Genomic DNA, 16,097 nt, shown 5'->3' with positions numbered 1-16,097 from the left:
AAAACTCCCCCTACTGTTCTAGCAGAAACTATAACTGAACAGAACAATATCCTGCTCCAACGACAATGTGCTTATAATGAATGCCTTCAACATTGCATTCAAAAATGTCAAATGTTGGGCTTTTTTTTTCAACCAGCCATATTGATCTCTGATTCCATCTCAGGTACAAAGAATTTATAGACACAATTTTGCCACCTGCAGGCCTGAAAAGATATAAAAAATTAGAAAACAGAATCTACTGTGTTCTGACGGGTGTGACCATGAAAATCACTGGATAAATATGTGTGGACGACTCATGGTGGATGACTTTCAGTTTTAGAGTAAAAGTTAAAAGTGTTAAAAAGTAATGGCAAGAATATTAATTCAAAAATCCATCCATCCATTATCCAACCCGCTATATCCTAACTACAGGGTCACGGGGGTCTGCTGGAGCCAATCCCAGCCAACACAGGGCGCAAGGCAGGAAACAAACCCTGGGCAGGGTGCCAGCCCAACGCAGTCATTCAAAAATGAAATCTAAAATTATTTTTAGTAAATTATTATTTTATTTCAGTTAGTCTTTCCATCTACTTTAATAGTTTCGTTTAGTTTTAGTTTTTCATTTCGGTTTTGTTAATTATTTTATTTCAGTTTATGAAAATGTTTTTTTAATAATAGTTTCAGTTTTGATTTTAGTTTTCATTAACTATAATAGCCTTGGTTCATAGTTCATGAACGTGTAAGAAAAAAAAACTCAGAAAAAACTTCGGAATCATCATTTTAATCCTGCTAAAGGACCTGGCACATAGTGGATTGATGAAAGCAGAGGTTGCTGTTCCAGTAGGTCAGTTGATCGGTGGTCCAGGTGAACCGGTAGTAATATACCACCATAAAGCCTCAATTTGCTCACCTGTTAATAGTGTCAACCAGTCCAGTATGGCCTGTATTTTGGACACCTTCAGCTTTAGTTGCCTTGTCCCACACTATGCTCCAAATATTTAACTTCTAAAGTAAATTATTTATGATTGTTTTTATCCTTGTCACAACATAATGTCAATTGGTAAACCTCTTGGCACATAATGAAACTTCCAAAGGCCAAGGCAGTGAACTATAACCCACCAGCTTTCAGGTTAAATGCAGCTGAAGTCAGAGGTTTACATACACTTAGGGTGAATTGTTTAAAACTTACATTATAACCCTTCCACAGATTTTATGCTAACAGACTCTAAGTTTGGTGTATTGTTTAAGACATCTACTTCGTGCAGGGAAAAAGCACTTTCCTACAATATTTCACTTTTTATTGACCTTGTCACAATTCCAGTGGGTCACGAGTTTACATAAACTTTGTTAATATTCAATAGCATTTAAATTGTTTGAATATTTAATTATTTGGCATTTAAATTGTTTAATTTGAGCCAAGCATTTTAGGAAGCCTTTCACAAGCTTCTTACAATACTGTAAGCTGCTGGAAGTTTGGCCTGTTCCTCCAGACAGAACTGGTGTAACTGGGACAGGTTCACAGACCTCCTTCTCATACGTGTGTTTTCAGTTCTGTCCACAAATTTTCAGTTGGATTGAAGTCAGGGCTTTGTGATGACCACTCCAATACAATGATCTTGTTGTCCTTAAGCCATTTTTCCGCAACTTTGGAGGTATGCTTGAGGTTATTGTCCATTTAAAAGACCCATTTGTAATTGAGCTTCAACTTCCTATAAGCACTTGAGATGTTGCTGCAGTATATCTACATAATTTTCCTTCCTCATGATGCTATCTATTTTGTGAAGTGCACCAGTCCCTCCTGCAGCAAAGCACCCCCACAACATGATGCTTTTGGACTGGGATGGTGTTCTTTGGCTTGCAAGTTTCAGCCTTTTTCCTTCAAACATAACAATGGTCATTATGGCTAAACAGTTCAATTTTGGATTCATCAGACCAGAGGATATTTACCCAGAAGGTAAAATCTTTGTCCCCATGTGCCATTGCAGACAGCAGTCTGGCTTTTTTATGGCAGTTTTAGAGCAGTGGCTCCTACCTTTCTGAGCAGCCTTTTACTGTGAATATAGATACTTGTCTACCTGTTTCCTCAAACATCTTCACAAGGTCCTTTGCTGTTGTTCTGGGACTGATTTGCCATCTTCATGCCAAAGTACATTCTTCTCTGTGAGACAGAATGCATCACTTTCCTGAGCAGTATGACAGCTGTGTGGTCCCATGGTGTTTATACTTGAGTATAATTGTTTTAACAGATGAATGTGGGACCTTCAGGCTTTTGGATGTCCACAATTTTTTTTCTAAGGTCTTGGCTGATTTCTTTTGATTTTCCCATTATGTCAAGCAAAGAGGCAGTGAGTTTGATGGTAGGCCTTAACATACATCCACATGTTGACTCCAGTTAGGTTACTTGGCTCTCAGAAGCTAATTGTTTAATTGCCCAAAGGCTTGACATCATTTTCTGGAATTTTCCAAGCTGTTAAAATCCACAGTTGACAAAGTGTATGTAAAGTTGTGACCCACTGGAATTGTGAATAGTCAATAAAAAGTGAAATAATCTGTGTTATCCAAAATTGTTGGAAAAAGTTACTTTTGCCCAGCACAAAGTAGACACCTTAAACAATATGCCAAATTTATACTATTGTTCACTAGTATAAAATCTGTTTGGAGGTTATAAAGTGAGTTTTAAAGAATTCAACCTAAGCGTATGTAAATAACTGACATAAAACGCATATTATATGACCCTGAATGTGTCACTTAGACATGTGACTCTAGACATAAAAAGTGTTCATTTGTATACAGCTGAACTATGGTTCTGCACTTCCTACTTATACAACAGGCTGCATAGTCATAGTGGACTGAGAGTGTGTGCTGTCATACTGCCACAACATCACACTTTCAAATCCAGTTAAGCCAATTCAGTTCAGTGAGAGGCAGGGGAATCCCCCAGCAAGTCAAGACACAAGGTAGGAAACAGCCTCGGACATGTGCTCTATGACTAGACCCATTCATGCACTCACAAACACATACACTGGGATAATTTCCAAATCGTAGGTAATATTCCAAATCGTAACCTTAGATCTTCAAATGAGTGTCTCCTTAGAATTCCAAAAGCTAAACTTAAAAGAAGTGGTGAGGCGGCCTTCTGCTGTTATGCACCTAAAATCTGGAATAGCCTGCCAATAGGAATTCGCCAGGCAAATACAGTAGAGCACTTTAAAACACTGCTGAAAACACATTACTTTAACATGGCCTTTTTATAACTTCACTTTAACTTAATCCTGATACTCTGTATGTTCAATTCTTCATAATAACTATTCACAGTGGCTCCAAAATCCATACTGACCCCTATTCTCTCTTCTGTCTGCCTGCGCCACCACCACCTACTCAAAGCATCATGATGCACCAACATTGATGGACTGAAAGCCAGAAGTCAATGTGACCATCATCATCAGGTCCTTCCATGAAAACCCTAAATACAAAGAGGACTGTTTGACTAATGTTAGGTAGATTGCTCAGAGGGGACTGGGCGGTCTCTTGGTCTGGAACCCTACAGATTTTATTTTTTCTCCAGCCTTTGGAGTTTTTTGTTTTTCTGTCCACCCTGGCCATCGGACCTTACTCTTATTCTATGTTAATTAATGTTGACTTATGTTTATTTTTTATTGTGTCTTCTGTTTCTCTATTCATTTTGTAAAGCACTTTGAGCTACATTTTTTTGTATGAATATGTGCTATATAAATAAATATTGATTGATTGATTGATTGAATTTCAAATGACCAGTTAACCTCCCCTGCAAGTCTTTGTGGATGTGGAAGGAAAACCATTGCAGACATGTGAAGAATGTGACAACACAGTCGATCCAACAGTTCAAGAGAAAATTGTATAAACTAAATAAAACACTGGACAGAAAATAAACTGGTGCTTAGTACTACCAATGTTGGTGTCCTTCCTCTGTGACCCCAAACTCGACTAAGTGGGTTTAGAAAATGGATGCATGAACTTCATCTTTATGTTGAACTTGAAATTCACATTATTTTTGTCTTTGTGATAGCTCTTCAATGTTACAATAGTTTTCCTGACAATTTCTCAATTATTTAAATTTTTTTCTTTCAATTAAACTTTAACCTTAAGCTTGGGTGTTGATTAACATTACTCTAATCAGTGTTAAAATAGATGTAAACTAGCATAGAAGGCTTTTAAATTCAATACTGATTAATGATATGAAGGAACATTTTGTGCATTGGTTGATTCTCAACATAGCTTTCCATTTAGAAAACTCTAGACGAGGACAGGCCATTCAGCCCAACAAAGCTCGCCAGTCCTATCCACTTATTTCTTCCAAGAAAACATCAAGTCGAGTTTTGAAAGTCCCTAACGTCTTACTGTCTACCACACTACTTGGCAGCTTATTCCAAGTGTCTATCATTCTCTGTGTAAAGAAAAACTTCCTAATGTTTGTGCAAAATTTACCCTTAACAAGTTTCCAACTGTGTCTCCATGTTCTTGATGAACTCATTTTAAAATACAAGTCTCGATCCACTGCACTAATTCCTTTCATGACTTTAAACACTTCAATCATGTCACCTCTTAATCTTCTTTTGCTTAAACTGTATAGGCTCAGCTCTTTTAATCTTTCCTCATAATTCAACCCCTGTAGCCCTGGAATCAGCCTAGTCGCTCTTCTCTGGACCTTTTCTAGTGCTGCTATGTCCTTTTTGTAGCCTGGAGACCAAAACTGAACGCAGTACTCAAGATGAGGCCTCACCAGTGTATTATAAAACTTGAGCATAACCTCCTTGGACTTGTACTCCACACATCGTGCTATATAACCTAACATTCTGTTAGCCTTCTTAATGGATGCTGAACACTGTTGGGAAATTGATAGCTTAGAGTCCACTATGACTCCTAAATCCTTCTCATAAGGTGTACTCTCGATTTTCTGACCGCCCATTGTGTATTCAAACCTAACATTTTTACTTCCTATGTGTAATACTTTACATTTACTGACATTAAATTTCATCTGCCACAAATCTACCCAAGACTGTATGCTATCCAAGTCCTTCTGTAATCATATAATGGATTCCAAATTATCTGCTAATTCACCTATCTTGGTATCACTTGGCATAGATTTTGACTCCAGATTGTGAACCCAGGAGCCAAAGTATCTTCCTCGGTCAGACTCATGTATAGGCAAATGTCATACTGAGAAGTAGACAGGCTGTTTGCATATGATCTAGAATGTAGGACATATGTGTACAATAGAGTGTTCAGCCATCAGCCTGATGTTGTGTTGCTATGGTGGCAGACTAGCCTGATATGGCAGCTTATTATTGGTTTTAATTTACATTATGCCACTTGTATATGTGTTACTCATGGTGAGAAATGCAACTATGCTGTGAAGCAACTGATTCCATCCATTTCAACCTAACGTTGGTTCAGTTTAAGATTGTGAAGATTTTGAAGTAGGTTCCAGGCACAATGGACATGGATGGAGAAAGACTTTCATACACTCTTGGAGGTGTGCAGATGTTCACCCCATGGTGTTACTCATCACATTGTCTTAAGAGCGTGGCAATAATGTAAAATGCAAAGCTGGAGACAGCATGGCGTCTTGCCTGTGGAAGGCAAGTAGTTGGTGCTCCAATTGCTGGAGCAAATACTGAAAAATTGTTGTTATCAAGTGAAAATTGTCATTTTGACAATATAAACACTTTATGAAAAGCAGGCTGCAATCTACCATATTTACAAGCTTTTGCTGAAATGGACTGAGATTACCTGTAAATACTGTAAGTGCTGTAAAACCCAGTGAAGTGCAGTATTATGAGTGGTGCATAGAGTGTTTCCTGTTTTTATTTTAATTCTATGTACTTTGTATATTTTACTTTTGATGTAGAAAGAGTAAACAGTCTATAATGTACATTTTTTATGGAAGCCGCTAGCTTAAATTTTAGATATGAGTAATGGGAATTGAAGTTACAATAGATAAAGCACCCTTGACAAGATAGTTTTTTGTATGTATTTTCATGATGAAAATCTTTTAAACAGATGTGTTCATCACCAGAATACCTAGCAGAAAATAAAGAGGTCATTTTACATAAAGAATGGACTGTCTAAGAGATAAGAAGCTTCTGAGAGAAACTCTATCCACATGTTCTATACTTAATAAATACCGCTTTTCTTTTACATTTCTATACTTTGTACATCTTGAGTGACTTAGTAATAAAGTAGGTACAGAACACTTGGAAAAGGGAGTTAGCCACTTTCTTTCTCACAGGGTTTGGGGGAGTGTTGGGTGCACTTTCAACAGGGAACACCATGGTGGGAGGAATGTATCATTAGTGTCATGTTAATATTTTGATTTATGTGAACTTTTATGTATTTTTTCCACATTAAGATTCCATTTCTGTAGTATATTTTTTATTTTAACTTAATTTGACAAAGTTAATTTTGCTTGCGATTTGTTTTATTTGTCCAGGTATCATGTGACTGTGATTATCCCATTGATGACATCACAGAAATGACAATAAATAAAGGCAACGGGTCAGTTCATGCACTCACTACACAACAAAACAGCTTGGGCTCCTGGTTCGCAACCCCCCACCAGGCAGACAAGCAGTCCAGTCCCACCCCCCTAGAGATGACCATTTACCTACCACAACCGCTAAGGAACCAATAATGAGGATCCTGTGAGCCGGATCACCCCTGGGGAATTGCATCACTTGGCCGTAGTGCTGAAACTAACGCACTTTTTATCAATGCAGGTACAGTATTTTTCCTCATTTGGGACTCCGTGAGCAACTGCTTGTTAGACACAAAGTCAAACCAGAAGTACCCAAGGATTCTCCGAAGAGACACAGTACCAAAGGAGTCCAGTCTTTACCTCAGGTCACTGGATAATGTCTGTGTCTCACACCCAAATAGAAAAACAGGAGCCACCAGGACTCTAAGGACTTGGACCTTCATCCTTTTACAAAGATATTGTGTGCACCGCGCACCCCTTTCCGGAGACCACATGACCCCCATGCTTTCCTAATACGTCTACTAACTTCATAGAAAGAGTCACCAGCGATATTTAATGTCTCTGCCCCAGTAAGTAAACCTCTCAATAAGGTCAACATTCTCTCCCCAGACAGACACACTGCTGATGGCTGTGCCCAAGAGGTCATTAAAGGTCTGGATCTTGGTTTTTATCCTGGACACTCGCAAGCCCTGATACTCAGACTCCTCGCTGAGTCCTTAGAGACCCACGATCAGACCCTCTATTCACTCCACGAAGATCACAGCTTCATCGCCAAAGTCGAGATCAGAGAATCTTCACCAAGAGATGCCCCACAGCTGCTGGACCCCATGACCCTACCCAGCACCCAGTCCATGCCACCATTGAACCACAGCATCAACTGGGAAAAATGCAGAGGTTCTGCCTCCACTCTGCACAGCACTCACTTTACCAGTATACAGACTGGCAATAACATCCAGCAACTTCAGGGGAAGCCTGCAAAGTCTGACAATGTCCCACAGGGCAGCTAGATCAATCAAGTTGAACGATGTATGAAAATCTACAAAGGCTGCAAAGAAACTGCTGATATTCACTTTTACGCTCCATGAGAACCCTCAGTGCCAGGATGCATTCGATGGTAGACTTCCTAGACATAAAACGAGACTGCTCCAGTCACTGGTATGTGAGCAAGTGATCACAGATCCAATTGAGGATGATCCTAGCAAGGACCTTACCTGGCACTGAAAGCAGTATTATCCCCCTGTAGTTGCTGCAATCCAGGCGATCACCCTTTCCAGATAGTTAGTTGGGATGACGCCCGTCTCCCAAATGGAAGCAAAGATTGTGTACCATGCAAGGAGGACAGCTTTACCACCGTGGATACCACAGATCCCAGCAGCCATCCCTACCCTTAGCTAGTTCACCACCTGTGCAATCACAATGAGATTGGGTGTGTCACAGCTAATTGGAGGATCAGCCTCAAGAACATTGGACCCAGAGATGTCCAGCATCTTAGCCGGAGGATCAGCTTTCAACAGTTGCTTAAAGTAGCCTGCCCAGCAAGTCACAATTGCAGCGTCATCTGCAAGGGCCATTCCATCACCCGCCCTGACTGTGAGTCTCCAAGGAACAGATTTTGATGTGCGTAATGTTTTGATTCCTCTGTAGGGTCAGTAGACCATAAAAGACCCTGTGAGCAAGTGACACACTACCAAAACAAACACCTCCTTATCTGCCCTCAGAGCCCTCACAGTCGTCCTTCTCAGTTCCCGGTACAAACTGGAGTTGCCATGAAGCCATGAGCTGCAACTCCTCTCGATGATATTTAGGGTGCCATGCAAAATGAAGTACCTCCTTCTGGGCACACTGGCAACATCAACACAACCCTCAGCAACCTTCAGGTTCTTGTCATGGAAGAACTCTAACATCACGTTAGGATCAGCAGTCACACCCAAGTCTGCAAGTTCCTCACACAAACTGCGTGCAACCTCATTAGAAACAGCCTGGTCTTGGAGTCTGGCCAGGTCCAGTGTCATTCTCCTAGCAGGTGGTAGCCTACTGGACTTAAGCTGGATCTTCAGGGTAGCAACAACAAGTTTGTGGTTAGAATTCACAACCTGAGCACTTCTGTAGATCCTGCAGTTCTGGAGCCTCCAACATCTCCCTTTAGGTCTAGGCTATGTCTAGAGACACTATGAAGGTGATTTAGCCTTTGTGTGTCCGGGTTATTCTCACAGACAAATGCAGCCTTGATGTCTAGGTTATTGTATATTCATGTGTTGTTCCTGCTAAAGCTAGTGAGTTCCTATGTGGAGTACTGAAAAATGGTAGACTGTGCAGGCATCACTCATAATCAAGACTTAAGTGAATAGTGTCTGTGTGTGCGTGTCAAGTTTAGGGTACAAGAGTAGTGCCAACCCATAATGAATATAATAAGTTCCATTAACCCCACAATACTAAATGTGCCAAGGGAACAGTCTGAAGAACAAAGATAGCACATGCCAAACATGGGCAAACTACATTGGCAAAATTAAACTGTAGTCACTTACTGAAACAACAAGATGGATAATTCAGATGATAGTAAATGCCACAAATGTCCAGTCTCAAAACTTACCACAGAATTGAAGTGGCATCCGGTCTAAAAAAAATGTAGTCTGTGAAATTCAGTTGGTTATGACAGGCCTGTCAATCAGTAATTAGAGTCCAGCATACAAAACATAATTTGATGCAAGAAGCAACAAACTGGGAACCCTGAGTAATTAAAAAAAGTAATATGTTCTGATGCATCATGTTTCATCCTGTTCCTTACAGCCACACAGGTTTATGTGTAGAGAAAGTCACAGGATGCCTTCAACCCGTTCTATCTGTTGCCATCTTTTAATTGTGCTGTAATTGTCTGTAATGGTCTGGGCAGCTTATCTTGTGGGAGTTATTAGGTCTAGTAAATGGTGTGAACATCTGTGTAACAGAAAAAAAATAGGCCATTTGCAGGAACTGGTGAATCCTGCAGATCAAACACAGCAATCATTGGGCACACAGTAAGGACAATCTTTGGAGAAGGTGCCAGTCCATCATAAGGCAAACGCAAATATAGATAGCCACAGTCCTTTACAATCAGTATTCTCCAAATGTTAATATACATGTAGATTTAATCCTTTGTCAATAACAGGTAATACTCACAATTTTCTATACAATTTCTACCTCTTTTTGAGTCAATTCAGGAATGATAATCTTGGTTTGTAATTTTTTTTAAAGGCACTGCAGCAAACGTTTATGTGGCAGAATTTTACTTTTAATTTTCCAGATTTTACTTTTTAAGATTTTTCTCTAATTTTTGATTATCTTTTTAATATACTGCTTATTTCATTAAATTTTTACTCATCAGTATACAAGTGGATACAACACTGAACTAACTGTACCCTCTAACATTAAGTGTCATTTGTATCTGTCTCAGCTCCACTCGTAGCTACATTTCTGTATTTGGATAAAATTAACAGATCAGATACCACAGAAAAAAGTGAATTTAAAAGAAGAAAATATCAATTGCCTTTATGTAGTTAAAGCTATAACAAAAAAGTATTTGTAAACATTTTAATAAATATAAACCCCACACTGCTTTCTAAGCAAGAAGATAGACAAGCTAACTAAACAATGAGATCAACTGAAAGTAAAAACGACTCCCAAATGTGAAAGTGGTTTGACATGAAAACCCGCAGCCACAGAGCCAAACCTCAGCACCCCTTCTCTAGTAGCCCCTCGTCTTGGCTGAGCCAGCTGCTGAGTTTTTTTACAACTCATTTTTCATTTTTGAACATTTTGCCATGCCCTTATTTATGCACACATGTCCATTTGTCCATTTCCAACTGTCATTTTTTTAAAGAAATGATTTCAATATACAGGAACACAGTGCTGAGCCATTAATTACAGTTTAAAAAGACAGACAGGGTGAAAAGGAAGAAAAGGGTCCTGTGTGTGAAGGGCACCATTGGGCTTTTCCTAAAGTACAAGAGTGTTGTAGAAAGGGAAATAGAGGAGCAGACATACAAGATGGCTATTTCTAACTTTGCTGCTTGCCCTTCAAAGCCTTCATCAAGTCATCCTTGAGAGCATCTTGTCTGGATTTGTCTTCCATTGTCTAAACACTCCTCAGGCCATTGTCAATGTCTTTTGTTTTCCCAAAATATATCTCATTCAAAGTACTTCAGATCTTATTTTCCATGTCCTCCACCAGTCGTCCAATGTTAGCTACGTGTGGAGAAGAGTCACTAAGAGTCTCATTCTTCTTCATCTGTCTTGTCAGACTTCCACCCAAATTCATTGTTCCTGAGCCAGTCTTAGTGGTCTGTAACCACAACATACTGTAACTGCGGATGCAAGTTTGTGGTGGGCCGTGTGACCACTGGACTTTTCCTGCACTTCTACCAAATGAATTGAATCCCATCATCGCTTGATCTTTTTGGAGCCCTCCCCAGCCTTTTTGATAAAAATAACTACAGCAAACCCATGATTCAGATCCCAGAGTTACACAGAGGATACACCTCCTTCAAAATACAAATCTCTATACTGGTCAAATGCATTGTTTGCCTCAATCTCCAATTTACACAAATGGGCAGAGGGCATGGCACCATCCTCGATGGGTGGATCATACTTATTACTCCAAGGAGACCAGTAAGAGTCACCATCTCTGTTGTAGTCACAGTGCAAGTAGCCTTTCCCCACAGTCTTGTCATGAGCAGTTTTTAGTGGCTGATCTCCTGAAGACAGGAAATCCTCACACAGACTGGGCACCAAATCAATGAGGTCACTCAAGTTTTTCTCTATCTGCTAAAGCAGCAGACGAGGCATCAGGTCAAGAGTGCATTCCAGCTGCTGGTCATTCATTGTTCAGGATTCAGAGTGTTACTTAAATCCAAACATTAGGATACTTCTTAATCGACGGTCCCGAAGACAGACCACACAAGAAACCCTGCCCAGCCTGCTCCCCATTCATCCACTTCCAACCCTGCTTATGCAAAGCATGGTTGCAGGGAAGCTGGAGCCCACTCCAGCACACATCAGGAAAGGAGATCTTAAAGATGTGTTTGCCACCAATCTTTAAATTGTTAAAACTTTGTAGTTTCCCCTTGTAATGGACAGGTTGTTTGGTAAAACGTTTCACTTGTTGCAGGTGGGGCAGGATCTTTGGTCAGGACACTCGCCCATCATGGGGCGAACACATACTCACACATTGGGGCCAGTTTAGCACATAGAGCCACTTATGTTCTTAATCCTGACATATGTGTGCTTTTTTGTAAAGTGCTCTTTACAGTTCAAAGAAGTATAAGGACCTTTATGCCAGTCTTGCTTGGCTTTCTGTTTATCTTCTGACTTCAATGCAATCATTTTTTTTAGAGCAGCACTTTACTGCTGAACATCCATATGTGTAAATGAAAGAACAGCTTGTGCTTGGTAAGGCTGTGCTGTCACTTACTGTGGTGGCCGCTGTTTGTTAATTCACACTTTATTGGAAACTTTTTGCAAGAGATGACAGCAGCAAACTCCTTTTCAGAAAACAAGCAGACACATACTACGAGTGAAGAACTTCCTGCTTGTATAAAACATACAAACATCATACTGTATAAGAGATACAGTGCATCCGGAAAGTATTCATAGCACATCACTTTTTCCACATTTTGTTATGTTACAGCCTTATTCAAAAATGGATTAAATTCATTGTTTTTCCTCAGAATTCTACACACAACACCCCATAATGACAATGTGAAAAAAGTTTACTTGAGGTTTTTACAAATTTATTAAAAATAAAAAAATTCAGAAATCACATGTACATAAGTATTCACAGCCTTTGCCATGAAGCTCAAAATTGAGCTCAGGTGCATCCTGTTTCCCCTGATCACCCTGGAGATGTTTCTGCAGCTTAATTGGAGTCCACCTGTGGTAACTTTAGTTGATTGGACATGATTTGGAAAGGCACACACCTGTCTATATAAGGTCTCACAGTTGACAGTTCATGTCAGAGCACAAACCAAGCATGAAGTCAAAGGAATTGTCTGTAGACCTCCAAGACAGGATTGTCTCAAGTCACAAATCTGGGGAAGATTACAGAAAGATTTCTGTTGCTTTGAAGGTCCCATTGAGCACAGTGGCCTCCATCATCCGTAAGTGGAAGAAGTTCGAAACCACCAGGACTCTTCCTAGAGCTGGCCGGCCATCTAAACTGAGCGATCGGGGGAGAAGGGTCTTAGTCAGGTAGGTGACAAAGAACCTGATGGTCACTCTGTCAGAGCTCCAGAGGTCCTCTGTGGACAGAGGAGAACCTTCCAGAAGGACAACCATCTCTGCAGCAATCCACCAATCAGGCCTGCATGGTAGAGTGGCCAGACGGAAGCCACTCCTTAGTAAAAGGCACATGGCAGCCCACCTGGAGTTTGCCAAAAGGCACCTGAAGGACTCTCAGACCATGAGAAACAAAATTCTCTGGTCTGATAAGACAAAGATTGAACTCTTTGGTGTGAATGCCAGGCGTCATGTTTGGAGGAAACCAGCCACCGCTCATCACCAGGCCAATTCCATCCCTACAGTGAAGCATGGTGGTGGCAGCATCATGCTGTTGGGGATGTTTTTCAGCGGCAGGAACTGGGAGACTAGTCAGGATAAAGGGAAAGACGACTGCAGTAATGTACAGAGACATCCTGGATGACTGGGGCGATGGTTCATCTTTCAGCAGGGCAACGACCCTAAGCACACAGCCAAGATATCAAAGGAGTGGCTTCAGGACAACTATGTGAATGTCCTTGAGTGGCCCAGCCAGAGCCCAGACTTGAATCCGATTGAACATCTCTGGAGAGATCTTAAAATAGCTGTGCACCGACACTTCCCATCCAACCCGATGGAGCTTGAGAGGTGCTGCAAAGGGGAATGGGTGAAACTGGCCAAGGATAGGTGTGCCAAGCTTGTGGCATCATATTCAGAAAGACTTGAGGCTGTAATTGCTGCCAAAGGTGCATTGACAAAGTATTGAGCAAAGGCTGTGAATACTTATGTACATGAGATTTCTCAGTTTTTTTATTTTTAATAAATTTGCAAAAACCTGAAGTAAACTTTTTTCACGTTGTCATTATGGGGTGTTATGTGTAGAATTCTGAGGAAAAAAATGAATTTAATCCATTTTGGAATAAGGCTGTAAAATAACAAAATGTGGAAAAAGTGATGCGCTGTGAATACTTTCTGGATGCACTGTACTTTAGGGTTTGGTGAAGACTCCACAGAATGAAAGTGTATACGGTCTGCTAGAGTGAGCAAGCAGGGTATAATGTGTCTAAAGATCTTCGGAGACCACAGCTCAAATATTTCATGTTCTACTTGTGGCTGATCCAAGTGTTCTTCCTCTTACTCACATTTTCCTCCAAGACATTTCTGTTAGGTGAATTTGTGATTGCCAATTGATCCCATGCTAGTGTTTTGGTGTGTGTGTATATGAGTGGGCCCTGCAATGGACCAGCAATCTACTTATAGCTGGTACCTGCCTTGTGCCCAAAGCAGCCAGGATAGAATCCAGCCCTCTGTGACCCAGAATTAAATATGTTGGTTTGAGAATGTCATCCTTGTTACAGTTGAAACCTCTGACCATTTATTTGGCCAGCTGAGAAAATAAACCTCATGGGGTACACAGTCATTTGCAAGGGTGAAAGTCAAAGACAGAGTCAGACATACTCAGTGTCCTGGAGATGTTGGTGATTTAGCTGCCTACCCTCTCCTGGGCATTTGATATCCAAGTCTGTGCTGGGATGTCCACTCTGATGAAATAACCTTTAACTCTGATCATTTCTGAGCTCACTGTATCTGTGATGACTTTTCAGATGATCACATCACACATGCCTTTGGGATGTGGAAGAACAAAAGAAAAACACACAGCACCAGGAGAAAAAAAACCCCACAAACAGAGACGATGCATGGGGTTCAAATCCAGCAGGCAGCAGTGTTAACCAGGGTGCCATCCCTCAGTAAAGGAGATTTTAAAGATGTGTATAAACCAACTAAGTGATTGTCACCAACGTTTGGTAAAACTTTCCAGGTGTTGCAGGAGGGGTGCATGTTGCTGGTATCGTGTCTTATATTAAAGATTTCAGGCTAAAAAACTGTTTTTCTCAGCCCTGTGTGAGTATCACACACAACTTGAGGGACTTTTCTTGTTATAGCTTTTTTAATTCGATTTTTATTGGGTTAAACAAATAAGCAGTAACACCTTACTTTGAAAGGGAAATAGATAAATCAGGGTCACCTCGTAATTCTCCAGCCCCATGAGAAAGATGTTAAAACAAAGAGTAAAGACTGACGCTGCCATGGATAAAAGCGTCTGTGCCCAATCATCTAGTCAAAAATCAAAAATATGTGAGTCAACAAGGAAACTGAGATATTCCTGGTCACACATTCTCCACCCAGGCAAGTGGCAGACATTGATTTTGGAGTACTGAGTAACCCATTATGTCATAACACATGACACAGAAAGGTCAAGAAGTACCAGACTATAAAAAGATGACTTGAGGAAACTGGTAACAAGAGCGCAGGGGACCAGCAGGAGACTAGCAATCGTGCCCAAGGAGACCCTTCACTGTGCAGACATTAGAAGAAAAACATCTAAGAAAAGACAGATATGGGATGATCGATGGATTTCAATGGTGGAGTGTGAAAAAAAAGTTGGCAAAGACAAAACAGAGGGAGAAGATAGTGGACAGCTTCCAAGCATGGAGGAATGTGCCACATTCACTTAAAGAACAATGATGACAATGTGGCTCAGTTAACCAGTCCCTTGGCAAAATGTTTTGGTGTAAACTATAGATGACGCACATATCTGAGGCTAATTATGGTGCCAAAACAGTAATGATGTGTTGCATGTTGATTAGTAAATGTGAGTAAGAATTTCTCCATACTCTGTAAACGTGACAATAATAACCTTTTAACCCTATTTATGATCATCGGCTTTGAGTAGGTCACACATTTTTATGTCATTATTCAGGTAAAAACAAAAAACATATTAAAGTTGGCTCAGAAATATGGGAAGACCTCAGAGCTGAACTACTCCATTGCTGGATTGAGATGAGCCAGTTGAAATGGTTCCATCTTTTGGCAGACGTCTGAGTGTCCACATATCCCCCGGGTGGGTCTGGAGAAGGTTAAACGTGAAAGGGGAAGGCTAGTAGCAGTTTCTAGAATAGAATAGAACAACATCCAACCCATAAGATATCTTTTGCTCTAATTTTAAGGGAAGATTTTTCTTTCCTTCCCCTATCAAAGAGCATGTCCATGTCATGCCAACAGGAGGGGACAGCCAGTCCCATTTTGCTGCTTTTGTTTTTTCTTCCTATCTTTCTGCTACAGTGTATGTTCATCCATCCATTATCCAGCCCACTATATCCTAACACAGGGTCACGGGGGTCTGCTGGAGCCAATCTCAGCTAACAAAGGGCGGGCGCAAGGCATGAACAAACCCCGGGCAGGGTGCCAACCACCACAAGGCACACACACACACATACACCAAGCACACACTGTGTTTATGTTATATACCATAATGTTTTTCTATGCTTTTTTTGAAAATGCAACACAATAAATAAACATAGATTGCAGCTTTGTG

The 16,097-nt window shown here is 40.6% G+C and overlaps 1 pseudogene; it reads right to left on the bottom strand.

Annotated features, from left to right (window-relative positions):
* Positions 1-10,604: 10,604 nt before the first annotated feature.
* On the bottom strand, positions 10,605-11,350 carry LOC120542918 (annotated as a pseudogene).
* Between the last annotated feature and the right edge of the window lie 4,747 nt (positions 11,351-16,097).

This window comes from Polypterus senegalus, chromosome 13 (assembly GCF_016835505.1).
Source record: "Polypterus senegalus isolate Bchr_013 chromosome 13, ASM1683550v1, whole genome shotgun sequence".
Lineage (NCBI taxonomy): Eukaryota > Metazoa > Chordata > Cladistia > Polypteriformes > Polypteridae > Polypterus > Polypterus senegalus.
This window is presented reverse-complemented; position numbering and strand designations above follow the sequence as displayed.